Raw genomic sequence first — 9,459 nt, 5'->3', positions numbered from 1 at the left:
TTTTAATACAACTGAACTGGGCCCAGACTGGGGCTACCTAGAGGGAACCAAGTAAAACTGGAGAATCTGCTCTTTCCAGCAGTACGCTATTCACGCACATATATCAAATAACGTTGTTGTTCTTGTTGTTGTTGTCGTGGTCTTCAGTCCTAGAGACTGGTTTGATGCAGCTTTCCACGCTACTCTATCCTGTGCAAGCTTCTTCATCTCCCAGTACCTACTGCAACCTACATCCTTCTGTATCTGTTTAGTGTATTCATCTCTTGGTCTCCCTCTACGATTTTTACCCTCCACGCTGCCTTCCAATACTAAATTGGTTCTCCCTTCATGCCTCAGAACATGTCCTACCAACCGATCCCTTCTTCTAGTCAAGTTGTGCCACAAACTCCTCTTCTCCCCAACCCTATTCAACACCTCCTCATTGGTTATATGATCTACTCATCTAATCTTCAGCATTCTTCTGTAGCACTACATTTCGAAAGCTTCTATTCTCTTCTTTACCAAACTAGTTATCGTCCATTTTTCACTTCCATACATGGCTACACTCCATACAAATACTTTACGTTATTTGATCCCCCCCCCCCCCCATGAACTATGGACCTTGCCGTTGGTGGGGAGGCTTGCGTGCCTCAGCGATACAGATAGGCGTACCGTAGGTGCAACCACAACGGAGGGATGTCTGTTGAGAGGCCAGACATATGTGTGGTTCCTGAAGAGGGGCAGCAGCATTTTCAGTAGTTGCAGGGGAAACAGTCTGGATGATTGACTGATCTGGCCTTTTAACACTAACCAAAACGGCCTTGCTGTTCTGGTACTGCGAACGGCTGAAAGCAAGGGGAAACTACAGCCGTAATTTTTCCCGAGGGCATGCAGCTTTACTGTATGATTAAATGATGATGGCGTCCTCTTGGGTAAAATATTCCGGAGGTATAATAGTCCCCCATTCGGATCTCCGGGCGGAGACTACTCAAGAGGACGTCTTTATCAGTAGAAAGAAAACTGGCGTTCTACGGATCGGAGCGTGGAATGTCAGATCCCTTAATCGAACAGGTAGGTTAGAAAATTTAAAAAGGGAAATGGATAGGTTAGAGTTAGATATAGTAGAAATTAGTGAAGTTCGGTGGCAGGAGGAAGAAGACTTTTGGTCAGGCGAATACAGGGTTATAAATACAAAATCAAATAGGGATAATGCAGGAGTCGGTTTAATAATGAATAAAAAATAATGAATAACTGTTATGATTTTTTTAGAAATCGTATCATTATATGTGATACACGCTGTATTCGATAACGCATAGAATGGTGCAAGTTGCAACGTGACTGGATGCAAGTAATACAACAACCATCCGAGATGCTGGGAGTTCTCACTGGAGGACGAGGCCAGCGTGACACTGACCTTCCAGCCGCGTGTGACGTCACAGAGCTGCCTGGAGCGGCCGGCCTCCGGTTTTCCCCAGTCTCCAGTACTGCCCGACTCATCACAACGGTGCGAGATTTTTCCCACTTGTCTCAGCATGTCTTTTTCTTTTTTTTTTTTTTTTAACTCATCAGACTTTCAACTCTTTTCACCATGTCAGCAAATATTTTCCTTTCTTCTACTAATACTCGTATTTTCATACCTACGACTAGTTCGCGGAAACATTAACAGCGTAATCGGAGTGCCACTGCAGAGCGCAAAGAAGAGAGCGGATAGGTCGAAAGGCAATGTCTGAAGTGGTGCTGGAGAGAACTGACACCACGAACTCTGCAAGGGCTGTCCGTAAATCCGTAAGAGAATAATGGGGTGGAGCTCTCTTCAGAACATCACGTTGCAAGGCATCTCAGACATGCTCATTAATGTCCATGTCTGGGGAAGGGAAGGAAGGAGGTTAGTGTTTAACGTCCCGTCGACAACGAGGTCATTAGAGACGGAGCGCAATCTCGGGTTAGGGAAGGATGGGGAAGGAAATCGGCCGTGCCCTGTCAAAGGAACCATCCCGGCATTTGCCTGAAACGATTTAGGGAAATCACGGAAAACCTAAATCAGGATGGCTGGAGACGGGATTGAACCGTCGTCCTTCCGAATGCGAGTCCAGTGTGCTAACCACTGCGCCACCTCGCTCGGTCCATGTCTAGGGAGTCTGGTGGCCAGCGGAAGTGTGTAAAGCCTGAAGAGTGTTCCTGGAGCCACTCTGTAGCAATTTTGGACGTGTGGCGTGTCGCATTGTCCTGCTGGAATTGCCCAAGTCTGTCGGAATGCGTAAAGGACATGAATGGATGCAGGTGATCAGACAGGATGCTTACGTACGTCTCACCCGTCAGAGACGTCTCTAGACGTGCTAAGGCTCCAATGCCACTCCAACTGCACACCATTGCAGAGCATCACCAGCTTGTGGTGCGAGGTACCCTCCGCCACGCACCGTATGATGGATTGCGGAGTATGTATGTAGATGCAGATGTAGTAGATGTAGAAACAGGCCCTTGATAACATGCAGAGTCAATGAATTCATGGAGTTATCTCTATACCCATATTCGTCCATCCGCTCGATGCAATCTGAAACGATACTCGTCTGACCAGGCAATATGTTTCGAGCCAGGAGCCCAAAGTCGGTGTTGACGGGCCTATGCGAGGCGTAAAGCTTTATGTCGTGCAGCCATCAGGGATAGTCGAGTGGGCCCTCGGCTCCAATAGCCCATATCGATCATGTTTCTTTGAATGGTTCCCGCGCTGACACTTGTAGATGAGCCAGAATTGAAACATGCAGCAATTTGCGGAAGGGTTGCACCTCTGTCACGCTGAACGATTGTCTTCAGTTGTCATTGGTCCCGTTCGTGCAGAAATTTTTTTCCGGCTGCAGCGACGTCGATTTGATGTTTCACCGGATTCTTGTTATTCACAGTACGATCGTGAAATGGTTGTACGGGAAAAATCCCCGCTTCATCGCTACCTCTGAGATGCTGCGTACATCGCTCGTGCGCGGACTGAAACACCACGCTCAAACTCACTTAAATATTGATAACCTGCCGTTGTAGCAGGAGTAACCGATCTAACAATTACAAGAGACACATGTTGTCTTATACAGGCGTTGCCGACCGTAGCCCCGTATTCTGTCTGTTTACATATCTCTCTATTGGAATACATATGCCTGTACCACTTTCTTTGGCGCTTCGGTATATGAGGGACGTAGTGTCGGAACCAGAATTTAAGAGAGCTTTTCTAGACTGAAGCTCAAATAAGACAGCGCTGATAGACAACACTGCCTGCAAATTTCTGAAATAATGGGGGGGGGGGAGTGGCAATCACAGGAGAACATAAGTTGGTGTGCGTGATCTATTAGTGTGTGGACGCACCGTCAGACTTTCGGAACATCATGCACACGAGACCAAAGATAGGTAGGGTAGGGGCGACAACAATACGACATTTACCGATAGAACCAGAAAAAGGTGGCAGTAAGCGTGGTCGAAACGCTAGTTTCAGGAGCGTGGGGTTTCTTTTTTTTTTTTATCACGCGGTTCGATAATCAGATAACTTTTGTGTCAGCTGACTCTGGGTCACCGAAACATACGTAAGTATTTAGGACAATTGACACAGCAGCTCTTGCATCTATGTTATTGACAGGGTGATCATACGGGAGAACAGAAAAGACAACTGAGCATCTGTTAACGCTAAGGTATATATACTAAGATGGTATCTGTTCTTTCAGGCATGTCCGAAAGAACAGATACCATCTTACTATATATATAGTTAAGGCTCACCAGCCACTTGACCATCTTCTTCTTCTGTGCGAATGCACAAACAGTGCCCGAACTCTTACGGGAATCGGCAACGCGCCGCGAGTAAAGAGTATAATGGGCGGGGGCACTACGAATGTAGTGCGGGACAATACGTTGAGAATGTGGGTTTCGCGGGAGGCGTGCCACAGATAAATCCCTGCAGTCGCGATATCCTCTGTGCCCTCGGTGGCTCATATGGATAGAGCGTCTGCCATGTAAGCAGGAGATCCCGGGTTCGAGTCCCGGTCGGGGCACACATTTCCATCTGTCCCCGTTGACGTATGTCAACGCCTGTAAGCAGCTAAGGGTGTTCATTTCGTTGTAAATGTAAGGTAACCAGGGAGGCAGTTCTGACGTTGCGCCTCATGATAGAAGCGCAAATTAAGGAAATCCAAGACACCTTGATGGCAGTTGTCGACTTGGAAAAACAGTTAGACGCTGTTGAATGGTGCAAGAGATTCGAAATTCAGAGGAAAAAAAAGTAAGCTACAGCGAAACGCGGATGATGTACAATTTGTACAGCAGCCATAAGGGAAAAATAACAACGCAAGAGCCAGAACCAACTGCTCATTTTAAAAACGGTGTGAAGCAGGGATGCTGTCTCTCGTCGCAAATGTTAAACCTAAACAACGAAGGCGCAATCACGGAAATTACAGAAACATCCAGAAGTGAGATGATAAGATTCGCTGGTGACTTTGCTATCGTGGGACAACGTGACGATGAATTACACGTAGTGTTGATTAGGATGAACAGTCAAACGAGTACAGAATATGAATTGAGTTTATACCGACAAAGGAATAATGAAATGAGAATTAGGAAAATCAGATTAGCGATAAATTTAACATCAAAATTGGGACCTTTAAGATGATGAAATTAAGGAATTGTGCCGTATTGGTAGCAAAATAACACATTACCGACAAAAGGCATGAGGACATGAACAGTAGACTGGCACAGACAGTACAGGCATTCCTCGTGGGGAGAAATCTACTAATCTCAAACATATGGCCTTCAGCTGAGGAAGAACTCTCTAAGGAATGAACATTTCGAGCATAGCATTGTACAGAAGTAGAGCATGGACTAGGGAAAACTGGAACAGAAGGGAATCGAGGCGTTTGAGTTGTGCTGATTCCGAAGAATGTTGAAAATTAGATGAACTGGTACGACAAGGTTCTCCGCAGAATCGATGAAGTACGAAATGTATGGAAAACACTGACAAGAAGAAGGGGCAGTATGACAGGAGACACGTTAAGGCATGAGGGAATAAATTTTATGGCACTACAGTGAGTTGAAGAGAGTAAAAACGTTGGGGATGGGGGTGGGGGACAGAAATTGTAATACATCCAGCGAATAATTGGGAATGCCGTTCTGAGTTGAGGGGATTGACGATTGACCCAGGTGGCGACCAGCGTCAAACTATTCAGAAGATTGATACGTTGAAAAAATAATTATAACTATTACACGAAATGTCTTCTAAAACGTATTTATCATATCTTAGTCCTTACGATGTGTCAGGATTTTCTCCGTGTGACTTGTAGATAGGGGTGTTTATCGGGACTTCAGCTGCAATGTTTCATCCATTTTTTTACACGATATTTAGAGGTCCGATTCAGTTGTCTTCTACAGCTGCGACGAGTTGTGATATTAGCCTCATTCGCACTGTAGACTATCGTCGGAGGTTACTGTTCTGAATCTACATCTACATGGATACTCTGCAAATCACATTTAAGTGCCTGGCAGAGGGTTCATAGAACCACCTTCACAATTCACTGCCGGCCGGAGTGGCTACGGTCGCAGGTTCGAATCCTGCCTCGGGTATGGATGTGTGTGATGTCCTTGGGTTAGTTCGGTTTAAGTAGTTCTAAGCTCTAGAGGACTGATGATCTCAGAAGTTAAGTCCCACAGTGCTCAGAGCCATTTGAACCATTTTTGAACAATTTCCTATTATTCCAGTCTCGTATAGCGCGATGAAAAAACGAACACTTATGTCTCTCCGTACGAGCTCCGATTTCCGTTATTTTATCGTGGTGATCATTTCTCCCTATGTTAGTTGGTGTCAACAAAATATTATCGCATTCGGAGAAGAAACTTGGTGATTGAAATTTCGTGAGAAGATTCCGTCGCAACGAAAAACACCTTTCTTTTAATGATGTCCAGACCAAATCCTGAATCATTTCTGTGACACTCTCCCCCATCTTTGGCGATAATACAAAACGTGCTGCCTTTCTTTGAACTTTTGCGATGTACTCCGTCAGTCCTATCTGGTAAGAATTCCAACCGTGCAGTAGTATTCTAAAAGAGGACGCACAAGCGTAGTGTAGGCAGTCTCCTTAGTAGGTCTGTTACATTTTCTATGTGTCCTGCCAAAAAAAAAAAAACAGTCTTTGGTTGGCCTTCCTCACAACATTTTCAATGTGTTCCTTCCAATTTAAGTTGTTCGTAATTGTATTACCTAGGTATTTTGTTGTATTTATGGCTTTTAGATTAGACTGATTTATCGCGTAACCGAAGTTTAACGAATTCCTTTTAGCACTCATGTGGAAGACCTCACATTTTTCGTTATTTAGGGCCAACTGCCAATTTTCCCACCATACAGATATCTTTTGTAAATCGTCTTGCAGTTTGTTTTGATCTTCTGATGACTTTTTAGTCGATAAACGACAGCGTCATCTGCAAACAACACAAGTCAGCTGCTCAGATTCTCTCCCAAATCGTTTATATAAATAATGAATTACAAAGGGCCTATAACACTACCTTGGGGAACGCCAGAAATCATTTCTGTTTCACTCGATGACTTTCCGTCAATTACTACGAACTGTGAGCTCTCTGACAGTAAATCACAAATCCAGTCACATAACTAAGACGATATTCCATAAGCACGCTATTTCACTACGAGCAGCTTGTGTGCTACCGTGTCAAAAGCCTTCCGGAAATCCAAAAATAGGGAATCGATCAAAAATTCCTTGTCTATAGCACTCAACACTTCATGTGAATAAAGAGCTAGTTGTGTTTCACAGGAACGGTGTTTTCTAAACCCATGTTGACTGTGTGTCAATAGACAGTTTTCTTTGAGGTAATTCATAATGTTTGAACACAATATATGTTACAAAATCCTGCTCCACATCGACGTTAATGATATGGGCCTGTAATTTAGTGGATTACTCCTACTACCTTTCTCGAATATTGATGTGACCTGTGCCACTTTCCAGTCTTTGGGTACGGATCTTTTGTCGAGCGAACGGTTGTATATGATTGTTAAGTGTATAGTTAATGTATTAGCATACTCCGAAAGGAACCTAATTGGTATACAGTCTGGATCAGAAGACTTGCGTTTATTAAGTGATTTCAGTTGCTTCACTACTCCAAGAGCCGGCCGCTGTGGCCGAGTGGTTCTAGGCCCTTCAGTCTGGAACCGAGTGACTGCTATGGTCGCAGGTTCGAATCTGGCCTCAGGCATGGATGCGTGTGATGTCCTTACGCTACTTAGGTTTAAGTAGTTCTAAGTTCTAGGGGACTGATGACCTCAGATGTTAAGTACCATAGTGCTCAGAGCCATTTGAACTACTCCGAGATTATTCACTTATATGTTACTCATGTTGACTGGTGCCCTCGATCCAAAATTTCGAACACTGTGCGCATGTGGGTGCTATTCTGTCATTCTGCGCAACGGATTAATCTGAGATGTACCCTTTACCCTGTGGCTCCTGCAAGGTGCAATTTTCACCTCCACACTACTATAAAAGTCAGACAGACGCTCCAAACGTTCCAAACAGAAATGGCTGAAAAACTTTCAGCAATAAATATCCTCTGGAGTCGTCCGCTGTAAGGAAATGACACAAAAATTGACAAAATTTCTTACGTAACTAGTGGAATACTTGGGTACTGGAGTAGTGCTAGTTAGTGTAAGAAAAACATGAAACTAACGAAAATTATTATTTATTTTGCTAAAATTCTGAGAAATCACAATGGTATCTTTAGTTATGAACTGAACAAGTTATTTCCAGGTTCTTTTCGAAATGTGAAGTTACCTCTTAAGGATAGAATTCGCTAATGACATTTCTATACAAAGTTTATGATTGTTATTGACTTGCGAGAATGGCTGAGAGCTGCGCATTCTCAACTTGAATAGTTATCCGTTAGAATGTTGCTAGGTATGGTCGAGGCTGTCGCATGTGAAATGCAGTGAAGTGTAATGTTTTGGAGGAAATATGGGGCTCGCAAGAGCTGTGGCGCACAATACCGTAAGCTGTGATGAGTGCTGTCTGCGCCACTCGCTGCTGACAAATAAGATTGACCTTCGCCAATCAAACTCTCCCTACACCTTAATGAAGTCAAGGACTCCTATTCGCGCCTATTGGCGTGGTAGACCAGTCAGATAACCAGTCCACCGCGATGCCACTCAAAAATTCGCTCGCAGGCGTTTGACTATAACTCTGTCCGTTCACACCGCAGAATAAGTGTGGTGCCCAACACAGTGAACAACACTTAATCGCAAGGACTCAATATAGAGTTACATTCCGATTCGCTCTCGACATAGACTTGCTCCTCGCTCTTTGAGTACACGTACGAGCGCACACACTCTCATTACGTGTTCCCGCCCCAAGAGCGACAACGGAATGGCCCCTCTCCACGCCAGACATGAAGGGGTATATCTTTTGGTCTCTTCTGTTACTTCTTCAGCTCAAGGTGTCAGGGACTGCCAATCAGCATTGCTCTTCTAAAACGGGAGAATGACGTTTTGTTTAAGGCGACCAATCCAGAAATCTGTAGCATCGGCATTTGGCGTTTGCTGTCTGTTGTGGTGTAACAAGACAGCTACGCCACACTCAAGTAGTCGAAAGGCACGCGTAATCTTAAGTCTGCTAGATAGAGGTCTGAAACAGGATACTTATTAATGTTATAAAGAAAAGTATGTAGCTACTATAACACTTAACTTTTTATATGGTCCTTTGGTTCACAACGTTCTTGGTGATACAAGTGAGACTCTATCTTGAGGTACATGCAATGTTACAAATGGCGCCTTGCTAGGTCGTAGCCATGGACTTAGCTGAAGGCTATTCTAACTGTCTGCTCGGCTAATGAGCAATGCATGCTAACTATCTGCTCGGCTAATGAGCGATGCTTCGTCCGTGTAGTCGCTAGCAATGTCGTCCGTACAACTGGGGCGAGTGCTCGTCCGTATCTCGAGACCTGCCTTGTGGTGGCGCTCGGTCTGCGATCACACAGTGGCGACACGCGGGTCCGACATGTACTAAATGGACCGCGGCCGATTTAAGCTACCACCTAGCAAGTGTGGTGTCTGGCGGTGACACCACACTGTCACCCTGTGAAAACCTCTGAAACTGTGTGCTATAATTGTAAAGAATGCGTAGGCAGGGTGCTCCCACACAATGTAGCGGAATTTGCTTTTAAGCCGAACACGGAGTCATTCTTCCTTTCACTCAGGCAAACGCTGTCTGCTCCACGGGCAGCCACCAGCCGACATAGCTAGGTTGACTTGACTCATCCTCTGAAGGGACTAGTCTCCTGGCATGCGGTCTGGCTCACCCAAACTAAAAGTCCCAGTGGACGTTGTGTCTTGAATGTATGTGTGTATGCCTTGAGTATTTCAATCTCAGTGCGCATTGACGATTTACTAGTTATTTGCATATCGTTTACATGAATTCATACACCATTGACTTTATCTTATCGAGGTTGGGTTCGAATGAAGCA

The 9,459-nt window shown here is 44.8% G+C and overlaps 1 non-coding gene across 1 annotated transcript; it reads left to right on the top strand.

Moving 5' to 3' along the window:
- Window positions 1-3,929: 3,929 nt before the first annotated feature.
- Trnat-ugu lies at window positions 3,930-4,004 on the top strand. Its single transcript has one exon. It is a non-coding gene; the product is annotated as a tRNA-Thr (tRNA).
- Window positions 4,005-9,459: the final 5,455 nt, after the last annotated feature.

The sequence above is a fragment of the Schistocerca americana genome, chromosome 10 (genome assembly GCF_021461395.2).
Source record: "Schistocerca americana isolate TAMUIC-IGC-003095 chromosome 10, iqSchAmer2.1, whole genome shotgun sequence".
Taxonomy (NCBI): Eukaryota; Metazoa; Arthropoda; class Insecta; order Orthoptera; family Acrididae; genus Schistocerca; species Schistocerca americana.
Note: the sequence above shows the minus strand (reverse complement) of the source record. Positions and strands in the feature narration are given on the sequence as shown.